Source organism: Solanum pennellii, chromosome 11, assembly GCF_001406875.1.
Source record: "Solanum pennellii chromosome 11, SPENNV200".
NCBI classification, from domain to species: domain Eukaryota; kingdom Viridiplantae; phylum Streptophyta; class Magnoliopsida; order Solanales; family Solanaceae; genus Solanum; species Solanum pennellii.
In genome coordinates, this window is record NC_028647.1 from 14095048 (window position 1) to 14118742 (window position 23695).

At 36.0% G+C, this 23695-nt stretch overlaps 1 pseudogene; it reads left to right on the top strand.

Annotated features, from left to right (window-relative positions):
- The first annotated feature begins 975 nt into the window (after window positions 1-975).
- On the top strand, window positions 976-23443 carry LOC107003685 (annotated as a pseudogene).
- The last annotated feature ends 252 nt before the right edge of the window (window positions 23444-23695 follow it).

Below are 23695 nucleotides of genomic sequence, written 5' to 3' on the forward strand. Positions count from 1 at the left end.
GTCATACAGGGACACCTCAGTAGTAATCTGCAGAATGGACTTCTCAAAGTACTACAACTCTGCATTTGGATGAACCGTCTGGGCTATAGTCTCGTCTCCTCCTCGAAACCTAAGCCCTCCTGCTCAACCTTGAAGGTCTCTGAATCATCAGTAACTTGAGGCCTTGTAGTACTGATCACAAGAACCTTTATGAGCGTGTCCTCAGGGACACCAGAACAGTCCACTAACATGAAAATGGATTTTGATTCATCCACATCATTTTATCAACTCTTTTATCCGGGCAGATAATCCATGAATACGTTTCTCATACATCCGTAATATTTCCCTATGCCCCACCCTCATATCTCCTTACAAAGGGGTACAAGGCAGTCTCTATAGTCCGGTCAATCATGGTGGGAACCTGTGCTTTAAGCCGAGAGGCTCGCTCATCTGTAAAATATGCAAGGTTACCCAATAACCATCCAAAACACAGCCTCTTGAATCAATGGAGAGTGAGAAAGAGTAGCAATAGTAGGAGTACCTGAGGCATAGACAAAAAGTGGGAGGTATAAACTCACCCTCCAAAGATCCTACATAAACAACCAGGGAGTTATCCACCAGTGTTGTCTTATTCTGCTTGACCTTATCATAAAGATACTCAACTTCAATCCAACAAACATCACAGGCTGAGGTTGGGGTGATCTCTATACCCTTCTTGTCCACAAAAGAAGCACCTGTCTTTTGGCGCAGTGATGTGTATGTATTTCTTAGCCCTCATGGCTTTCTCCAAAGCAATGATTGAACCCAAATTCAGCCTCTCTTTAGCGATGATTAACCCTAACAGATCATCTATTGGATGGCGGAGGATGGAATTGTTCTGAGATGGCATCAAAGAGATACATATAAACCAAAACCAATATCACATAGTAATTTGTATGCACTTCTTTTCAATTACCAGTCCCTCCTTAATGTGAGGAGTTGCAATCTCACTTAACAATGGGGCAAGCTAACCCCTCAGCCCATCTAATGTCTTTTAAAGCTTATTGGCCAACTTGTGACAAATTTGCACCCAATGCATTATTAATGTTAGTTTTGCTACACTTCACTTTACAACCTCGAACTTCAACAACTTCAATAGGGTCAGGCTAAACCTTTTTCTTCTTACCTCTTGGTAACAATTGTGTGTACACATCACAGGATTCCCTCACCGAAGTGAGAACATACGGGTGATGGGGCTTTGTGAACTTCACAAATTTATGAAACCTTATAAGATCTCGCCAAATCTCAGGATATCTACTTATCATACCATCCATGAACAACCGTGTCTCCTCAAGAATAGTATGCATTCCTACAACTTTGAGATGATTTAGAAGCCTAGGGACTAGGTATCATAGGGGCTAGAATAGAAGCTGGAACAACCTCCGTGGCAGTAATAAAATAGTGGATGGCCTTACAAAAGAATCTCACTCCTCTTTTGTTTAGAGGATTGTGCTTCCGCGAGTGGATTGAGTCGAATCTAAGAGAAACATTTAATAGAGAATTGAAGCAATCATGCAATTACAACAACCCAATCATGAACGATAACTAGAACTCTAAGAACACGGATTCAAGAAACTTATAGAGTAATGTAAAATAACAAAGAGTGGATGAAGAACCAATAATGATGATACATAGGGGCGACTAGGAATGATGGAAATGAGATGCAATTAGGATAAACTTGATTGAATTATTTCAAATAAAGTATGAAACTAAGAAAGAAATGTGGATGAACTAAAGGAAAAAGAATAAATGCAAGAATTTAGAGGGATTAATTTAAAAAGTCAAAAAGACCATTGGCTCTTCAACTCATGTCCATTTGGCGAGCTCGATTAACTCCGCCCAAGATCGTCGCAAAAAGTTTAGCGTCCGTTGTTGATGTGCATATTTATTATCAACAAAAGTTACTTTTCATGTGGTGGTATTGCTATGAGTAAAGACTCGAGAAGGTTGGATATACACAAACTTAATGAAGTAAGAAAGTAAACAATGAAATGTTTTATTGAAAACATATAATATAAAATTAGTTTAATAAAACTTGGGTATACTTGATAAATGTTAGTTGTTGAACTATGACTGTAGGCCTGTGATTGCCTAGCCTTATGAACTGTGTATTGTGAAATTGTTAGATTGAGCTGATTTAATGCAGTTTGTAGTATAGACACTTCAGATGGGATGAAATGAGTACTCATATTCTAGCATCATTTTTCTTTGTTTAATAGGTTTCTTATTGTGTATTGTGTTGTTTAATACTCACCCCTTACTTCTACACTGGTAGGTTCTAAGCTCCGGTCTGTGTGATTGCTTTGATCTATTTTTAGGGCTTCTGAAGGACTTTGAGAGGTAATCGTCTTTCATCACTATGGGCCTCTTGTTTCTTATTTTATGTTTTGCTCTATTCCGTAGACAAATACATTGATACTTGCACTTATATTTCAATTGTGTATTAATATTAGTGGCTTGTAAACGTGACAACCAAGTTTTGATTTATATTAGAATGACTAAGTTTTCCGCTCTTATGTTATTCTTGTTGTACTTTCCTCTTTTATTCGCTTTGTTGGGTTTGAGGCTGACTATTTTTGGTGGAAATAGATGAGTATCATATCGTTTAATTTTTAGTCATGCCATTGAAGACGGAAAAAAAAGAACTCATGCGTGAGAAAAATCTAATATACCACTTAATTTTGCAAAAATAATCAAATGTACCTACATAGATTTTTTTTGATATAAATTTTAAAAATAAAATAAAACAAATTAAGTTTTTCACTTCTATTCGACGAATATGGTATATTTGAGTCATTTTTGTAATAATATGAGTATATGTGAGCCCCTTTTGTAATGAACGGTATAATTTTACTATAAATTGCAAAATTGATAGGTGTATCATGCCCTTTTACCCTTATATTTTGAGGTCCAGTCAAGTTTATCCTCTTTTAATCGAGTTTGGTACTTAGATAGATTAAATATTAAAATATGGTTTACAAAAATTGTGATTTTACTATTTAAAAAAACACTTATAAACTCTTGACGGAAAGAAAATTATTAATATATGTCCTTTTATGAAATCTAAATAATGATGCAATTTAAATAGACAATATATAAAGGAAAAAAGATAAATATACCCCTAAACTGACTTAAAGGGTATCTAGATATCCTACTTCATATTTTTGGGTCATTTGTGCCCCTATCGTTCTAAAACTATAGCATATATACCCTTCACTCTAACGGAAGACTAAATTGAAACACGTGATACAATCTTATCCGTCAATATGATATTTAATAAATATCTAGTCGACGGATAAGATTATGACACATGTATGCCCGTTAGTATAAATGGTATATATGCTCTGGCTTTGGACGGCAGGAGCGGGCACCAATGTCCAAAAGTATGACAGAGGGTATCTGCATACCATTTACGTTAGTTCGGGGGTATATTTTTCCTTTTCACATTTATAAATAACAAAACATATGTACTAATCTCAAACCAAATCTTTTGTGAGAGAAAAATAAAACACAACACAAATTTTATCTTGTCTTCACACTTTATATTCTTTAAAATTTTCCCTTATTTTTTTTGTGATATCAAATTCTATAGGTCTTCACATGTACAATCAATTATTTTCTACTATATAAATAGACCACTTATATTTCTTTTTCTCTATTTTTACTCATCAATCAAAAGTTTTGTAAAAAATTTTCTCTTATATATTTCTTTTCTCTTTGTTCTGTTTTAGCTATTCTTATAGAAATTCACTGTCTACACAATAAATCAAATAGATTAACACTTGATTTTTTGTGTTTTTTTTGTAAATTTATTTTATCAAACAGAAATTAGCAAAAAAAAAAAAATAGATTCTGGGGAAGAGCCTAATGAAGAATCATCAAATTCCCATAGAGGATCAAAAAAGCATTCAGACGCAGTATCGAACAAATCCAATGACTTGAAGCATAAGGTAAATTTATTTTAAAGAACTTTATCCTTCATATATATTCGAAAAAAATTTAATTTTTTTGTTTAAAGAGATGATCTTATTTTCTTAAAATGCATGAGTGATAAATTCAAATTCATTAGCAATAGAATAATTTATTTTTTGTATGTGTTTTTTGTGTATTAATTTATATTCAATTTTTATTGTTTTTCTGGTGTTGCTTTTTTCTCTTGCTCTCCATATGGCCATTCAAATTTAATAGAAGATATGTTCTTTTGATTTCACTTTTAATTTTTTTTATTGAGTTGCTAAATGGTTTTGAAATAGTTTATTCGGATGATTAATCTACTGTTTATATAAAACTTTATCAATGATCGATTTTTTCTTGATTATTCGTTATTAATTAGTACAAGTAGATGAGTTTATTTAATTTCAATTTCTTTCTCATTTTTGCACCAAAAAAACAATCTCTTTCTCATGACGTCCGATACCCCTTTTGAGGCTTAATAGATATAGATCTGCATCTAAAAACTCTTTTAAGGGCCTAACTAATCAAGATCGCTTGAAAAAATTCACTATAGTTGGACTAGATATATTTGCATTCAAAAGTCCCACTTTAGGAAGGTTAGTTCAGATTCACATTAGAATGCCTCACTTTGAGGTATAAACTATTCCTAGCGGAATGTGACAACTTTTGTCCCAAGACTCAAATCGAGGCCTCTAGTTAAGTATTAAGGAGTACTTACTGCTCCTCAATCTTTGAGGAGTATCTGGTACTTGATCTAGGCTCGACTAATCAAAATTCAAGTGGGGAATTAAGTCTTATTTTAGGGTAAAACGTTTCTTAACAAGGAGGCTTTAGTTCCAATGCTCAAACGTGAGACCCTGATTTATGATGAAGAAATAGTGAGACCCTGATTTATGATGAAGAAATAGTACCAATCCACCATGCTTTTTATGACACATTTTTTCTTCTACTTTTTCATTTTAGGTTTATTTTTTTTTAAATGATCAATAAAGTTTTTTTCATGAATTTTCAATGAAGATTCTTCGAGAACTGTCTGCTTTCAAATGAAAATCAACAAAATCAATTGGCTAGAGAAGCAGAGCTTGAACCTAAGCATGTCAGGATTTGTTTTCAAAACCAAAGGACACAAATAAAGGTAATTCTAAATCTTTAGTTCTTTTCTATCAATTCAATTATACTTAATTAATGGTTTATTGTTGTTATTGTCGTTGTTATTATTATTATTATTCACGCAAAACAACCAATTAGTATTTCTTGAATTATTTTTTTCAAAAATCTAGTAAAAGTGACTATAAAGGTAAGATCGGTGTATGACAAGACAGTGAATCTCTTGTTAAATTATTTCTCTAAAACGGGTTAAGTTGTTAGAATGTGTTAATAAATATAACAAATTCTTCGTCTTATTAATTATGTTATTTATATCCACTTTCATTTTTATTTTTTTCTCTTTGTACAATCAATTCAATTATTCGCGATTGAACTTTTCAATTTCAATACAATTTTCTTAAATCAGTCATTTGTTTTTGCCTCGTTGAATTGATCAATATATTTGGATGTATGTTCTTTGCCTCACTAATATATGAATTTCACTAAAGAAGCTTCTTTTCATTAAAGTATTTTTATCATCCAGCCTCCAAGTTGATTGAGTTGTTGCTCAATAAAATAAATGATAGAATCATGTTAAATTATTCAAATTACATAAACTATCAAGCAAGTTCCATAACTTGCCAAGGATTTTTGAGAATTTAAAGTCAAAGAAAATTTGGTGTTGCAACTAAGAACTAATGATTTTTGTTTTCTATATTATTTGATGAATGAAGGAAATGTTGCGATATTAAATGGATGGATTGAACTAAGTCGAAGCTAGTCAAAATAATTTGTACCAACAAATGAACCAATTAATAAGTTATTTGTGTTGGGCTTAAAATAGACCACAACCGAATTTTCCAACTCTAACCAATTTTAATTTTTATTATAGTTTTTTCTCGTTATTTGTGAAATTGCGATACAAAGTAGTAATTTTGTACAACTAAATTTATCATGTACAGGCTAAGAGTATGGTATTTGATTAGGAATTCCATAGTTATTGAGGATTCTCAAGAAGAGGAGGATAACTTTTATTTAGGAGACCAGATGGGTAGGATCTAAGCCATAGTATGTGGATGGGTATAAGTTGTAGTACTTGGAAGGTGTGAGGAATAGGAATAAGTAGGCATCTTAGTATGTTCAAATCACAAATTAGAAGCAGAAAAAGGAGCAATCACTATAGATCAACATTTGTGATGTCTTACCTAACAAAAAGAAACAACCAGGAACAAAAAATCACAAGGATGATTAGATAAAAAATGAGGATCTTACTTGGTAGTTTTATGGGTTTATTGCAGTTGTATCAACTCCTTGCGGTTCAATCTGCACTGATCATGAAATCACTTAGAAAAATCAACAATTTCGGTTATTTTAAGGTTTGTAAATTTTGGATCTAGGCCTTAACTTGAGATACGAATGTGACAATAAGTGTCGAGTTGAAGATATATTCATTGAGTAGACACTCATCATATGGAGGTGCAATCTTACTTCCACAAACTCTTGAACAAAGAGAGGGACAAGGACATTGTACTGGGGAAGTTGGAGCACTCATAGAGCATTGAAATTTTGGGTGTTATATGTGTAATAAAGTTGAGGCCTTTGATAGAAGTTTATAAAGGACACATTTAGGGTAAGAGGTTTGTTAGATTGTTGAGTTGTCTCACTTATTATTCTACACTAGTAGTCGTACTATTAGTTTTGTTATTAGTTATGGAATTCTACGCTTCTATTATTGTTTTGTCTTATTATGGCTATTGTTAGGATGATTTGATAGGTTATCTACAGAATTGACAAGACTTTTTCTTTTTTGTATTTCTTTCTTTATAATGTGTTGGTCTATAATTTTCTTGAGACGGGGGTCTATCGGAAACGACTTTTATACCTCCGTGGTAGTTGTAGGATATGTGTATACTTTTATCCTCTCAGGCCCCACTTTCGTTGATTTACACTAGGTATGTTATTGATCACTATATATGTTTAACAAGGTCATTTATGAATTATTTTGAGCTAAATATTTAGTTTAATATCAACCAAAATTTTAATCATGTTATTCCTTGATTTCTGTCCAAATTTACCCGCATGAAATATGCCTAGCAAAACACGTTCAAATTGGGTAAATTAAAGTTTCATGGACTAATTTTTTCACCTATGTAGACATTCTTCGAAATATATACTTCATATGAGGAAGAAAGTGTATGCTGTTCAAAATCAGAGCAGGAATTTAAAATTTTAAGCAAAAGTGGAGGGTGAAAATAATGTTCACGGATTTTTTTTTATAAAAGGCTTTATTTGGTCCTTCAATCATTATAAAATTCTCATTGTGATAATAGTAATGCCTTGCTCAGTACCTAAATTCCTTTTGTTTGTGAATGTTCACAAATTTAAGATAATGATTAGTTGTACAATTACATAATTATCTATGTGTTATGTTAAATTTGTATCGTTGCTCAATGTTTGATTATAATATAATTTCAAAAGTAGTTTAAACAACATACGCCATACATAAAAGTACTAGAAACAAAAATTTTGATTACTGAAAAGTTAAATTTGATTCGTCAAATATTACAAGGATCAAAATCATAATATACCTATATTTTAGAGGTGGAAAATGCTATTTGTCCAAAAACTACCTATAATTCTTTCTCTTTCTACATTTTATCAACTCATACTATCTTATTTTTATGTGATTCTTTTTTGTTATATATATTTCATCAGACTCAAAATGAGAGATCCATTAACAATGCTCTTAGAAAAGAAAATGAAAGATTTCTTTGTGAGAATAACACAATGAAAGAGACAATGAAGAAAACAATGTGTCCAAAGTGTGATAGACCACCCATTGGAGAAGAAGAAGGGACCCGTATATTTGAAAATGGAAAATCAAAGGTTGAGGGAACAAGTAATCCTTAAACTTATGCTATTTATTTTAGTTTATTTATTTTTGCTATTAATTTATTTATTTATCTTAAAAAGAATTACTTATATATAACAAAAGTTGATTCAAATTCGTGGTTTTAACCTGATTGATTAATCCGGGATTCAAAGCTTTAGCACCTATCTCAACGTTGTACTTTGAATGTCGAAATGAAGGAGGTTAGATTTAGGACCAGTGCATTGGACCGATGGATAAGAGAACTGAGCTTGCTTAAAAAGCTCTTGGGTGTCCTACGTTTTTTTTTGAAGTTTTAGTCAATTTTTATACATATATGTATATATTCCACGTTTAAAATATCTATTGAGGTGGATACTGATTATAGGCACCGAGTTTAGTTGAACCCCATAAGTTTTACACAAAGCATAGATACATGAAAAAAATCACTAGATTTTTATTTTTTTTAAAAATGTTATATTTGGATCCATAATTTTATAAATACAACGAAAGCTTTAGATGCCAACTGAAAAGGGTTATAACATCTACCCCTTACATGATGTTAATCCGAATTTGTGGATGTCCTAATGTGGGTACTAAAAACTAGGTGAAAATCCCCCCACCCACACCCCACCAAAAAAATGTTAAATACCTAAAAAGTCTTAACCAATTAGGTTTAGATCTTGAATTCATTTATGCCCCGTGCTTATGAGTTGCGAGTTGCACCCGCCCTTGACAAGAGAGATCAAGTTGAATGAAAATAATTTAATTTATAGATATTTATAAAAGTTAATTATTTACTCTTATCCTTTTACGTTTTCAAATCATGTTTATTATAAATAATATATACATGTTATTATAAGTAAATTAACTTAACAATTTTTTTTCCAGTATGAAAGAGTATTGAAACTCATCTCAAGTGTTCCTGAAAGACCTTCTGTGATGGTTTCAAATTTGGCACCATCAAAATCAACTATTGGATGTCCTCCTCCCTTTGGTCAGGAAAATAATACTAATAATAATGTTCAAGCACATCCAATAAATATTAATAAAATTACAATAATGTCTCCATTACGAACTTCTTGATAGGAAAAAAATAAAAATGTTTGAGGTTGTTGTGGCTTCTATGAATGAAATGGTTGAATTGTGGAAAAGAAATGATCCAATTTGGGTAGATTCATCAAGTGAAGGGAGGTGTTCTATTTATCGTGAGAGTTATGAAAGAACATTTTCAAATCCAAATCGACCTTATTACCAATCATCATCTACTCGAATTGAATCAACAAAGGATTGTGAAGTTTTGTCAATGACTGCAAGTGAGTTGATCCATAATTTTCTTGATCTAGTAAGTTTCTTGAACTCTTTCATGTCATAATTGTTCAGCTCACATGTGTCATTCCATGTTTTGGCCCTAGAATGATGTATGTCTTCAGAACGTATCAGTACTAGGATTTAAGACTTTGGTTTATATAAATATTTTTGCGCTAGTCACTTAATTTTGGATTTATTTTTGAAAAGTAGCTAGTGTTTGAGAAGTCGTTGAAAACTTACTACTTTTGATATGGAATCATACCATGTTAGAATCATGATTTTCGAACTTGAGCATGTGAAATATCAAATATATATTCATTTTTTATTTGAAATCTAACACATTGTAATGAATTCAATAAATTGACTATTTTTCAATAGACCGATACAATTTTAATTTAAATTTTATCCCATACAATATTGATTAGGATGAGTTTAGATGGAGTGACGGGTATGGAAAAATGAGTAGTTATTTGAGAAATAGTTATTATTGTCATTGTCTTATAATTAATCATATACATAAAAATTATTAATTTGTATATACAGGTCAAATGAATGGAATTGTTTCCTACGATAGTTACAAAAGCTAGGATTGTTGAAGTTCTTGATTATGGGACTTGGGAAGTCTCTATACAATTGGTAAGATACTGATACATCTTTTAGATATTCTTCCATAGAGATTAAATAAATATTATAATTATTTCATAACAATGATCTAATTTTTTCTTGGTTCTTGAATACAGATGTGCGTAAAGTTGCATATTTTATCATCTCTAGTGGAAGCTAGAGATTTTTTCTTCATACGTTGTTGTAGACAATTTGATCCAATAACATGGATTATGATGGATGTTTCTTATGATCCATTCAATGAGATTCAAAGTGGTGTACACTCTTATTCTTGGAAGTTTCCTTCTGATTGTGCAATTTAAGATATGGGTAATGGACAAAGTAAGGTATGAATCATTTCATCTCTCTAATAATATCACTATTTATATAAAAGGAAAATTATGTTCCTTAAGCTCCCTCTACACACGAGGTCCAAATTACTAGGGTCTATTGTATGTATTCTTGTCTTGCACTTGTGCATGAGATTGTTTCCACAACTCAAACATGTATCATCTATAGCACAATTTATATTAAACATAGTTTCTGAAGAGTATGCTACAAGAGGTAAATATTTACCGATACCTATCTTATGATGTCTATTGTTCTTATAATATGATATAAGAATCAAACTATCGTTATTCTCAGTTAATCCAATTTTGGACCCTCATGTTATGTTGATAAGTCATGCTCTAAATGATCAGCAGTGAGACGTGCATCATGGTTTTTTTCGAGTCTCCACATATTAGTTTATAAAATGAGTTTTTTGTCCGTTTATAGCCTTAGAAAGTCTCCAACAAACTTATAAGTTATATTTTAGGATTGAGTTAGATTTAATAGCCATTTTTAACATGTTAGGAGTCGTCAGATCTATCACGATTCGTCATGCAACAATGTGGAACTCCACTTAAGCAATGCCAAGATGCCCCCCTATCGACCCCAGTGTTGTTTTTTGCTAGCTTGAGTTCATATTTTAGTATTTATCATTAAACGTAGAGTAATCAACCACTTTTTTTTGAGTATGGCTCAATCACCCCAACGCTACCACCAAAAAGTCGTCTGTATAGTGCAGGAGCGCTCACACAACCCATGCTATGGTGTTCATGTCCCATATGTTTGAATCTTAACGAGTAAACACAAATTTTCTATATACCTTCCTAAATATTTTCAAAAGAGCTAATTATTTTGATTCTGTTTTCTTGACTCTTGCAGGTTACTTGGGTGGAACATGTTCAAGTATATGAAAAAAAATCAAGTACATCATATCTTTAGAGACTTGTTGTGTGATCGTCAAACATACAGAGCTAAAAGATGGATTGTTACACTGCAAAGGATGTTTGAGAGATATAATTTTGTCATGGGTGCAATATGCCCTACTAGGCATGATTTTAAAGGAGGTTTGATTTTATATTCCTTTTTATTTACTTACTACCTTTTTGAAATGGCCTGTAACATGACCCATTATATTATTTTTAGTGGAAGTCATTTTCTTTACATTTTTCTCAATTTTTAATTGAAACATGTCATTTTCAAAGTTATGTTTTTTTCCTTTAGGGGGTGTGTTTGGTATGATTTGAATTTTTTTTTTTTTAAAAAAAAAGTCTTATTTGGATGTTTATTGACTTTTAGGGAAAATGTTTTCCAATCGAAGGAGCAAGAAAAATGGTGGTATTTCTCATTGTTTAAGAATAATCATTTACCTTAACAATCATCTCAACTTTGAACATTATATTGACACTTTAACGAAACTCAGGCATCACTTTCACCTTTAACATGTAAATATCTCATCATACTTTCTTGTTCGTTAATATTTTTTTATTAATCTTCAATAGAAGTTTTTTTTTTTAGAAAAAGTATTCACTCTCCAACCAAATATTGAAAATAAAAATAGAATTCCTAAAATAGATTATTTTTCAAAAAATAAAAAACACACCCCTACCTTTTTTTCCTTGTTAGTATTGTGAATTTTGCTTTCCAAATATTTTATCTTTCAATTTTAGTATTACATGTTGTCTCCTTGGCTCCAATTATACATACTATTTGTTTTACATATATGAATTTTGATGTACTTTGTTTAATTGAGGATATATCAAAAACAACATTTCTATCTTCTCAGGGAAGGGATAGCCTTCCCAGACCCCACTTGTGGAATTGCACATGATATATATGTTGTTGTAATACTTATATTTTATTTTTGTTTTTATTTTCAATGTTTAATTATCTAGAAGGGCTGAAAAATACAATACAAATATTTCAAAGGATGGTGAAGAACCTTTTTGAAATCGTAAGCATGACAGACAACTTAGATTTTCCAACTTTATCACGGCTCAACCTCCGAGATAGAATTTTAATTTGAAAAAATGATGAATTATCCAACAAAAAGGCTTTATTGCCACTGTTGCTACTTCTTTGTGGCTTCCTCTTTCATTCCAAGATGTCTTCAATTTTTTTAAAGATGACAAGACAAGAAGTCAGGTATGTATTCAAACCTCTTTATAATAATGACAATTGTTCAGATAATTTTTTTAGTTGTTACAACGAAATATTATTATTGAGAATATAAAAATATTGCATGATATTGATATCATTTCCAAATAAAACTTGGATGTTATACATTCAATTGGCCGAAGCTATTTTAAAAACAACCTACTTATCTCCAAGAGGTAAAGATAAGCCCTCTCTCTAGACCTCACATTGTTGGATTACACATGATATGTTATTTTTATAGTATATTATAGGTTAAATATCGTTATAAGGAGTAATTGTTATAATAATAATAATAAAGAATAGGTATGATTGTATATATCTTTGCATTGGGTATTCGATTTTTTAATGCAATGAGCCAAACATCTGAAAAAATTAATAAAATTACACTTTTAATCCCTGTATAACCTGTTAACCAAAGGACCCCTAAAAATACTCAAAATTTGACTTTTTTGAATCCCTGAATACGTTTTTATGTAAAAATCTCAAATATTTTAACAAAAACCATAATATTAAAATAAAAATAGAATGAATTCAACGTTAAGAATTTTTTTAAACCACATGTTGAAGTCTTAAATTTGATTAATATGCAAACATTGTGTTCCCATGTTATATTATCTTACATGTTTGCTCGCCTTGGCATTAATTGTACATATTATTATAAACAATTCTCATCTCACAAACTTAGTTTTAACAATTATTTTATGATATTATTCATCGTTTGATTTTTTTTTCACTGGGATATTTTGACTGGTGGGAATAATGTGATTAAGTTAGCTCGATTACTATAAGAACTCTTCCAGAAAATAGTATTACAATATTTCAGGTGTTTTTCATATTTATTATTTTATAGTTTGCTATTTTATGCTTAAATTATTCAGTAAAAATGACATTTTTCAAGAATCAAATAATATTATTAATGATTGGATTCTTCTTTTTCTCATATGTGTAAACACCAATGTTTCTAACTTGTATCTTTTCATCCTTAATCTTTGATTACTGAATCAAAAGACATTTTCTATGGTCCAGTTGCACTTTTGACTTTTAGTCAGTTAACAATAAAAACACACAGAAAAACATACTATCTTTTGTCACATTTAATTTATAGACAGTGATATTTTGAAAATCTTCTTCACATTATCTCTTGTCACGTCCCGAGCTACCCCTGAGACGCGGACACAAAACCTAGGACCACAAGTGATCCCAAGCTAACCCTGTTGGCATGATAATGAGCATAGTAAAGATAATAAACTAAATGCAGAAGCTAAATCATAATTTAAACTGAAAATATGAGGAATACCCATATTCTATAACTGAGATAATGATGAGTTTAATACAAAGAAAATAATAACTCAATACTAAGCCGAAACTAACTATGTCTGATATCAGCCTCTAAACTGACTAGAGATGCTGGGTCAGGCCCCAACTGAGTCTAGCAAAAACTGAAACTAAAGGACTAATACTGAAAAGAAACTCATGACTATTGTCCTCGAAGAATGATGAATCACCACTAAATCTGCAGAACTGGAGATCGAAACTCAATCAGAATGCTGAGAACCTGAACCTACATCAAGAGAAGATGTAGCGCATGTATGCGTTAGTACTTGGAAGAAACTGAACATATAGGACAGCGTAAAGCTGAAACAAAAAATAACTGAACAAGAACAAAAGCAAGTATAAAAATCTGAATATGATATAGTGAATTCTGACCTAACTGAATCCAATGACCATTTTATAACATGCTGAAACTGAATACTGAATATACTGATGAATAGTCAATGCAAGAGAATCTGACTGAACTATGGGAGCTACTAATAACCGTTAATAAAACCACATGAGCTAAATGTGAAGTCCGATGTATACGCCCTATCAAGAGGACCCAATATACCCTGCCAGAGGTATAAAGGCATGCTGGCGTGATCACTACACTGATTGCCACAGAGGGGACTTACAACCTACTTGGCTAGTAGTTCTGGGACTATTGGGTATGTAGAACCCTAGTCCAACTAGGTATTATACTACTCCCAATGAATTATACTAACCGATTATTACTGAGTTTCTGTAAATACTTGATAGCTCAAAACTGAACAAGCAAACTTAGAATGCAACAATTAATCTGGTTTATGTATTTATAACTGAGGCATGTATATCTGAAGTGACTCAAATGTCTGACCTTGATGTGTAATTCAAGAACTAAAAAAAATACATAGCTAGGAATCTAAAATTCATGCAATAATCTGAGTAATAACATTGTAATCTTATTTGGAACACATAACTAATTAATTCATGAAGTTCTGTTAAAGTTCTAGAAACTCTAAGTCTAATCATGATATGCGAATCAAGAATCTGACTGAAAAGTAGGGACCCAATGGGTGAAAGGAACCCACTAGTGAAATCCCACATACCTGGTGAAGAAATTCACGGAGAAATACTTAGATTTTGGGGCTGTAACTGCTGGAACCTTGCTGCGTTCTTGAACTAGGGTTTCTTCACATTTTTTCTCCTTTCTTGCTTCTAATAATTCTAAGTTTTTATTAATTATTTAGTTTAGGTAAGTTTTAGTGATGTTTCTAGCCTTAAACTTACTAAAATCTGATGATTTAGGGTCAAAACGATGTATCTTAGGGTTTAAACAAAGTGGGAAAACACAAAAAGACCCCTAAGTTAATTTCTGTCGGACCAAACGACGACTTGGACGGTCCGTTGTTCAAATCGATGGTCCGTCATTTAGGTCTGTAGATTGGGTCTGTTCGACAGGACATTACTTAAACGGGCATAACTTTTTACTCGAAGGTCTGATTTTAGCAAGGTCGGTGGATGTGGAAAGCTAATTCAATTATCTATCTTTTGGCATGTCATGGACACCTAATTCATTTTTTGCAAAGAGTTATGATTAGTTGAAGTTGACCCAACTGCATTTCCCCCCAACTGTCTGCTAAATTTCCACCTACGGTCAGACCTACGGACCGTAGATCGAACGACGGTCCGTGCTAGTCACTCGTGGTTCATGTTAGAGTGTGGGTAAATGGGGTGTTGATCGATGATATACCGTGGTTTCACGGTATTTTTAATGCTTTTTCCTTAAGTTTAATGTGTGTCCAAAAGCTTTTTTGTATTGATTTTTATGTAAGTTTCTCTTTATTTGCAGGAAATCTGCCCAAAGATGAACGCGGAAGTTTTTGAGCAAGAAATGCAGAAAAGTTACCACCTATGGAGCTTGTGACGGTCCGTAGGTAGCAACATAGTGAAGCTGCTGAAGGAAGTGAGCTTGTGACGGTCCCAGTACCCAATTTCCAAGAAGTTTAAGTGTTATGGAACGGAGAACCTTGACGGACCATCGTGCTTGGAATGGTCTGTCATACCTGCCGTCGAGGGTAATGAAGAGAGCAACAGAAGAATTTGTAAAGTATGGGTCGACGGAGGCCATAACGGCCCGTCATAACCACCACCGTCTATCGACCCAGCCGCGTTTTGACAGATTTTAGTAATTAAAGTCCTTCTTTTATTAGGTTTTTGTTTTTTTATAAATATTTCGAAAACCTCATTTTTGGGGTTAGACTTTTGGATGTTTGACTTTTTGGTGTTAGACTCTCTGATATTACACTTTTTGATTGTTACACTTTTTCTGGAATTGATTAATGGTGATTTAGTTGATTAATCAAGTGAATTTCTGGATTTTATTCTTTCTCATCAAAGTAAGGGCATGAATTCTTATATTACATATATGAATATTGTGATTATGACTATGGGTAACTAAACTCCATAACTAGGGTTGTGGAAACCATTGGTGAATAATGAGGTAAAATTTAACTAAAATAACAATTCCAGAATAGTGTCTTGCATGTATTAATAATTCTTTCGTTTAGAAGTCTTTTTAACGGATGACCAACATTAGAACTCGCCTTAATGCTACTTGCCGGACCAAGGAGGTAGATAATAGGAAAAGAATTATCAACATAGATTTAGTGTATACTATCTAACAGGCTAGTGTTGATTGGTACGAGGTAATAACTTAGTCAAATATCGAATACAATGCTTAATATGATGTAAAGGTAAGGGTTAGTATAGCAACACACGTAGCTGGACCAAGGTGTGGAGTGGAATTTTCTAGATGCCGGACCAAGGATTTAGAAATACATAACTTATCACTTTGGATGCAAGATACTAGGAAAGAGTTGTTATAGTTAAATTATCAAGTTAGGAACCTGCGGGGAGTACTTCAACCCTAGTTACTTTTATTTATTTATTAAACTCCAATATTTGAATCTGTTAGTTGTTTACTTTAATTTAGTTAGTTATTTTCATTCAATTAGAAATAAAAACCCCCCTTTATTGTCTTTTGTTTTCTAAGGAAATAATTGACTAAATAATAGTAATAATAGATTAAAGTTAAGTCTAAACTAATTTCCTCGTGGCAACAATCCCAACCTTATTAGTTGGGTTCTTTACTTGATACGACTGCTTTACTTCTTATTTGAGAGTTTGAGCGTATCAAATTTTGGCGCCGCTGCCGGGGAAAGTAGCTTTTAGATTAACTTAAACTTATTACTAAAGTTTAGTCAATATTTTCTTAATTTTATTTTTTTATTGTTTTTGATTCTTGTAGAACTATCTTCCTAGTATGCCAAATACATGGAGAGGAAGAGAACCCTTGTTTCTATACGATCACGAATTAGAGCGTACACCACGCAATATGAATCGAAACTTTGGTATTAACGATGATGATCCAAACCAGAACATCCCAGCTCTAGTTGATGTTCATGGTCAGTTATTACCCGGTGATCTTGGTGAAAATCAACAAAGGGGACAAAATCCAGCTCCACGCCCTCAAGAATACTACAGAGGTTATCATAATATTGCAGACTCTGCTGGGCCACTTCTCTTGCCCCCTCTACCACAAGGCCATACCTTTGTGGTAATTAGTAGTCTGATGCAAATGCTCACTGCTAGAGGTTTGTTTTCAGGGCTACCTTCTGAGGACCCGCATGCCCATATAGCTAAGGTAAGGCAGTGTGTAAAAGTTGTGTAGGGAGGCCTGATTTGGATTTGGATGTAATAGGGCTAAGAGTATTTCCTCTCTCACTGACTGGAGAGGCAGCCAGTTGGTTCACTAAGCTCCCTTATAACTCAATTTTCACTTGGAGAGTTAGTTAGTAGTTCTTCGGATAAATTCACTTCATTTTTGAGAAGTGTCCCCAATCACCGCATAGATTATGAGTCACTGAAGGAATACTTCTATCAGGGACAGGATTATAATAATAAAGCGGTATTGGATACTATAGCAGGTGGTTCTTATGGGGAGTTTCCTTATGCCGAGATTGCCGAAAAAGTTAGAGAATATCTCCCAGAAAAATAAAGCTTGGAGTACTAGGAAGTCAGATACTGGGAGAAATACCTTCGCAGTGCAATCCACTCACAACCCAGCCACATATGAGATTCATGAAGAGATGGCTCAGATGAGAACTGAGCTTGGGTTGGTATTAAAACATGTCACTGGGGAGCAGAAAAGATAAATGCATTTAACTACTTGTCTAAACCACCACCACCAAATAATGAATGCTATTATGAGAAGGATTCCTATGCTGTTAATGAGCAGACGGGAGGTTTCCGACTGAGTGCCCAAGGCTCAATTCAGGAGAATTGGCGCCAAGATCAGATCTATGGTAACTATAACCGTGAGGGTCATTATGTCCGAGATGGAAACTACAACCGCGACAACAACTTCAATAAGGGTAACTATGGTAACAAAAATGATAGGAATGGGCCGTATGTCCCTCCTCAAAATCGTGAAGTTACTCCTAGGGATGGTGGAGATAGTATGGCGCGAGTTGATGATATGTTGCACAAAATGATGAGGAGGTTCGATACTAGTGATGAGCATATTAAAGAGTTAAGGAGTGATTTAGTGGGTATTGGGCAGAAAGTCGATACACATGCAATATCGATTAAGCAGCTTGAGTTGCAACTGGCCCAATTATCTCCGACTATGAACACACGGCAACCGGGCACTCTTCCTAGAAACACTGTCCAGAATCCAAAAAATGATGGACACTGTATGGAAATCACTACTCGGGTGGTAAGCAAACCATTGACCCACCTATACCATCTAATGAGGAAAAGGTGAGAAAAAATAATGATAAACTGGTAGAGGTTAGTGGTGAAGTAGAAGATTACACTAGACAAGATGCTGAAGTGCCTACAAGGTAACTCCTATTCCTAGACCCCCCCTTTCCTCAAAGATTAGTGAAAAAGACCGAGGATGGTAAATATCGGCGTTTTATAACAATGTTGAAGCAGCTTTCTATCAATGTCCCTTTGGTAGAAGCTCTAGAACAAATTCCCGGTTATGCCAAGTTTATGAAAGATCTAGTTACAAAGAAAAGATTGGTAATTTTTTAGGATGATGATAGAATGCAACATTGTAGTGCTATTGCTACAAAATCTCTAGTACAAAAGAAAGAAGATCCGGGTGCGTTCACTATTCCTTGTACAGTCGGGTCATTACATTTTGCAAAAGCATTATGTGATCTGGGGGCAAGCATAAATCTCATGCCCCTCTCTATTTATATGAAGTTGGGTTTGGGTGATCCAAAGCCCACTGTGATGCGTCTACTGATGGCCGATCGAACAATAAAAAGTCCTATAGTGATACTCCACGATGTGCTTGTAAAAGTGGAGTCATTCATATTTCTGGCAGATTTTGTTATTGTTGATTGTGAAGTCGATTTCGAAGTGCCTATTATTCTTGGGAGGCCATTCCTTGCTACGAGTAGAGTCTTAGTTGATATGGAAAAGGGGCAGATGAAATTTTTGTTGAACAATGAAGAAGCGACGTTCAACATTTGTAGGTCCATGTGGCAGAGTGGTGAGCTCCAATCGGTATCTGCTATATCTTACAAAGAAAAGATGAAGACGTACCATGACCTAAAAATTGAAAAATGAGATTTTATGGTTGGGGATTTGGTGCTTTTATTCAATTCTAGGTTGCGCTTGTTTCCGGGCAAGCTCAAGTCCAAATGGAATGGCCCTTACTTAGTTGCCCAACTATTCCCTCATGGAGCAGTTGAGTTGGAAAAAAAGGAGGGTGTGCGGTTTAAGGTGAATGGACAACGAATTAAAATCTATTTCGGGCATGCTGAATCAGCGAATGAAGTGATCGAGGCATACCATCTTGATGAAGTCTGAGTAATCAAGTGTCTTCAGTCGTGCCGCGACGTTAAATCAGGCGCTGGTTGGGAGGCAACCCAATACTTATGGTTTTCTTTCTAGTAATGGTAGCACTTTCTACTAATGGCTTTTAAATTTGCAGGCACACCATTAGGAAATTCTGCAAAAAATCACTCTGCAATAGTCACTGACGAATACATCAACGGACCGTCACGCATGCGACGGACCGTCACGCATGCGACGGACCGTCGCACAAATTCGTCGTGCCAGGTATGTCTTTCATTTACTTTTAAAACTAGGGCACACGTCACGGAACCCATGACGGACCGTCGCATTTGCGACGGACCGTCGTTGGGGACTCGTCGTGTCATTAACCAGCATACCCGACCCAACCCGACTGGGGTATTTTAAAAATTGTCAACATTTAAAACCCCCCACCCCTTCATTTCAACCATTTCCTTCCCTCTTTCTCCCATTTACCTCCATTTCAAACTTCCAACTTCGTCCCTTTCTTCTCTATCAACTGATCACTTCCCTAAGTCCCCAATTCCGGAAATCTCCTTTCTACTGGTCGGAGTCTGATGTTATGGTTCTGTTCTTGATACCCAAGTTCCTCATTTGCCTGTTTTTCTCCTCTTGTCAGGTATGTGTCGCTGATCTCTACCCATTTACATTGCATTTTTGTTTTTTAATTAGTATTAGCCTATTTCTTTTTGGTGGATCTTCAGTCTTTGATCCAATTTTGTCTGACCTAGGTTGAGAATCCTCGAATTTCCTTGTTAAAACTCGAGAAATAGGTGCTTTATCATTGCTAGTTTTCTAGGTATTTAGGTTCGAAACATGTAGGTTAACACTAAGTATTACATTTGAGTCACAGGGGATGATTGTGTCATCCTCAGTTCTATCACTGAATGACAGAACGAGACCCCGATGATGGACCGTCGTACCCATGACGGATCATCATAGAGTCTGTTCCAACACACCACTGTTCATTTTCTCTAAGTGTCCACTAACAGACACATGCGACGGACCGTCATTGCCACGACGGGTCCGTCCGGCATAACCGTTCTGGTTGTCAGAGACCCTATTCCTAAGGGTCACCATTTTTTTTTCAAGTGTCCTCTGACGGACATCTATGATGGACCGTCATACCCGCGACGGTCCGTCCTGCACAGCCGTTCTGGTTGTCAGAGACCCTATTCCTAATGGTCTCCAACTTTTCTAAGTGTCCTCTAACGGACATCTACAATGGACCGTCATACCCGCGACGGCCCATCCTGCACAACCTTTCTGGTTGTCATAGACCCTACTCCTAAGGGTCTCCAACTTGTTCTAAGTGTTCTCTGACGGAAATCTACGATGGACCGTCTTACCCTCGACAGTCAGTCTTGCACAACCGTCACGACTGGCAGAGACCCTTGTCCTAACGGTCTCCATTTTTTTCCAAGTGTCCTCTGACAGACATCTACGACGGACCGTCATATCCTCGACGGTTCATCCTGCATAACAGTCATGACAGTCAGAGACTCCTCTCATAAGGGTATCCATACTTTTTCTAAGTGCCCCACGACGGACATTGACGATGGTCCATCCTACTTATCCATCATAACTGTCATAGACTTTCCTTCAGGGGTCACCACATAAACATAGTTGAAGTAAGACATGACAGACCCCATGACGGTCTGTCGTACTCACGACGATCTGTCATCTGGTCCGTCGTGTTTCACTGTTACTACAGAGATGTCAATACAACTTTGGTCTTATATATATTTTGTGTCGTTTTTGCTTGTCTTGTTTTCTCCTTCTAGTACTAATATTGATTCCTTACAGGTACTATCTCTAATGGAACCAAAACAAGATCGAGTTTACACACGTGGGCGTTCAAAGTCTATCGCCCCGTCTGCCTGACTGGATATAAGCTCTGATGATCAGCATGACCCCGAGTACGTGCCCCCAGGCACTGCCACTCCATCATGAGCTGCACGTATAACCATAGATACGCCCCAAAAGGTGGCGTCCGGCGTAGTCACTGCCTCCCTGTCTGATGAGGAGTGCACACTGACCGGCAGACCTTCTAGGTCATCTACACATGAAGAAGGAACGTCTGGTTCCTTAGGAGTTTCGTGGTCAGAGGAAGCCTCTGTGTCCGCAGAAGTCCCTGCACTCGCCACAGCTGCACAGTCTGCCTCGTTTGATGAGGCTAACAGTCCTGATTCCACTCCAGGCTCACCGACTGGTGCTCCCACCCTGGTTGCCGACTATCCCGACCCGTGGTGTGTCGATGGGCAATACCAAGTTTATTAAGACGCCAAGTTTCTAAATGATAAAGGCGTCATGACACGTACCCTTACACTGGAGAGGCGGGTTCTTATGGGAAGTCTCCCAGCATGCGAAAGATTCACAATCTCTTCACCGGACACCGGCTGGAGTGGACAGCTCATTCTTTAGGCTGCTATAGTGGGGAGTTGGTCTGAGAGTTTTACGCCTCTTACGTGGCTACTCTCCGATCACAGATATATAGGCAAGCTGCCCCCGCCAAACAGGCCCCAATTGAGAATGTTCGAGTAGCGGCATACAAGTCGACATCTCCCTATCTGCCATTCGCCGGTATCTGTACGGCGAGGATGTTAATGCCAACAGGACCTCTCTCACCGCCGAGTTTGACTACCGATGGAAAATTGTAAAAGATGGCCAATTCTTGCGTGAGCCATCACTGAGAGAGACCACCAAGAGGTGGATGGCCCTGTACTTGTTTGTTGATGGAGAGGGTGCCGACTGGGTGACGGAGACAAAGGGACCCATCAAGAAGGCTAACTTGACCTTCACGTCTAAGTTCTTATGGTTGATTGTCCGCCACAGCCTTTCCCCCACGGCTTCTGATAATATAGTCACATGGGATCGTGCAGTTCTGATGACGGCGATGATAGCCGGGTTTGAGGTGGACTTCGCTTGGCTTATACAGGCGGTCATGCACGAGAGGACTTTCAAGGTCACAACTACTTACCCTTTTCCGTGCATGATATTTTCCTTATGCAGGTCCGCAGGTGAGATGGCACATTAATCAGCTCAAGACTCCGCTGGGCACTATTGATATCGTTCTCATCAATGATGAGGCCAATTAGTTGGCTCTACGCAGAGGGCCCCGTCCAGAGTTGCCTCTACTTGGTGAAAATCTGGCTGATACGGTTACACATGCTTGAACGGCTACGCAGGCTGCTTCTGAAACCACTGAAACTACCCCGGTCGAGTCTATCCCGGGTAGTAGCACTGCCCCTAGCTCCTCTCGCTCAGCCCCGTTCCCCGCTCTGGTCCCGCTTGCTAGGGTCCAGAAAGTAGAAGCTCAGATGGCCACATTTATGCATCACATATAACCTTGGATGCAGAGGTCTATTGCTGAGGCGGAGAGCCGCTTGGAGCGTAAAATGACCCAGCACACAGAGTGGAAGATTTGAGGTTCATCAGCGCTTGGACGCTTTTGAGTTGCGGGTGCTAGCCTGGCCAGCCCCTTAGGTGAACGTGTCAACTCTTCAGGCTGCGGTTGAGAGTCTGCGAGCGGATATTGATATGATCCAAGAGGTTAGGGTGACTGAGTCTGAGGCCCATTCTGCAGAGCCTGCTGAGGATACTATGATGGTTGACTTATTCGCCACTTCTGAGATTCCACCACCTCCCCCTTAGGAGCATACTAAGAGGCGCAAGGGTCGAGAGTAGGATGAGGCTAGAGTACGGAAGAAGGAGCGCCGTGAGATGGAGGCTGCGAGGAGAGCCTCACTTGCTGATGAGGAGACGCGTCGGATCAGGGCTGTAAAGCCAGCTGCTGGGGCATCTAGCTCCAGAGATGTGGAGACATCGGGAGGAACTACTGATAGTGCTGTTGTTGATGAGGACACTACTGAGGGTGTCCATACTACATATGTAGTGGGTTCCAGGGAACCGGACCCACCAACTTGCTGATCGCCAGCACTTTGCACCCCAGGTTTGCTTCACCTACCACTCTCGTATTTCAGTTTTTTTATGCATTGGGCACAACTGCATATCTTTTTATTTAGGGTGGGGTAAATGGAAAGTGAGTGCTAGGGTGAAGTCTGAGTAGCCCAATTCACGATCCTCTTTTGGAGTTTTCTTGCCTGTGTTCTTTTCCCCCAAGAGACTAATTATTTTTATTGTTGAATTAGCATGTCTATATATTGTGTACATAGTATAACT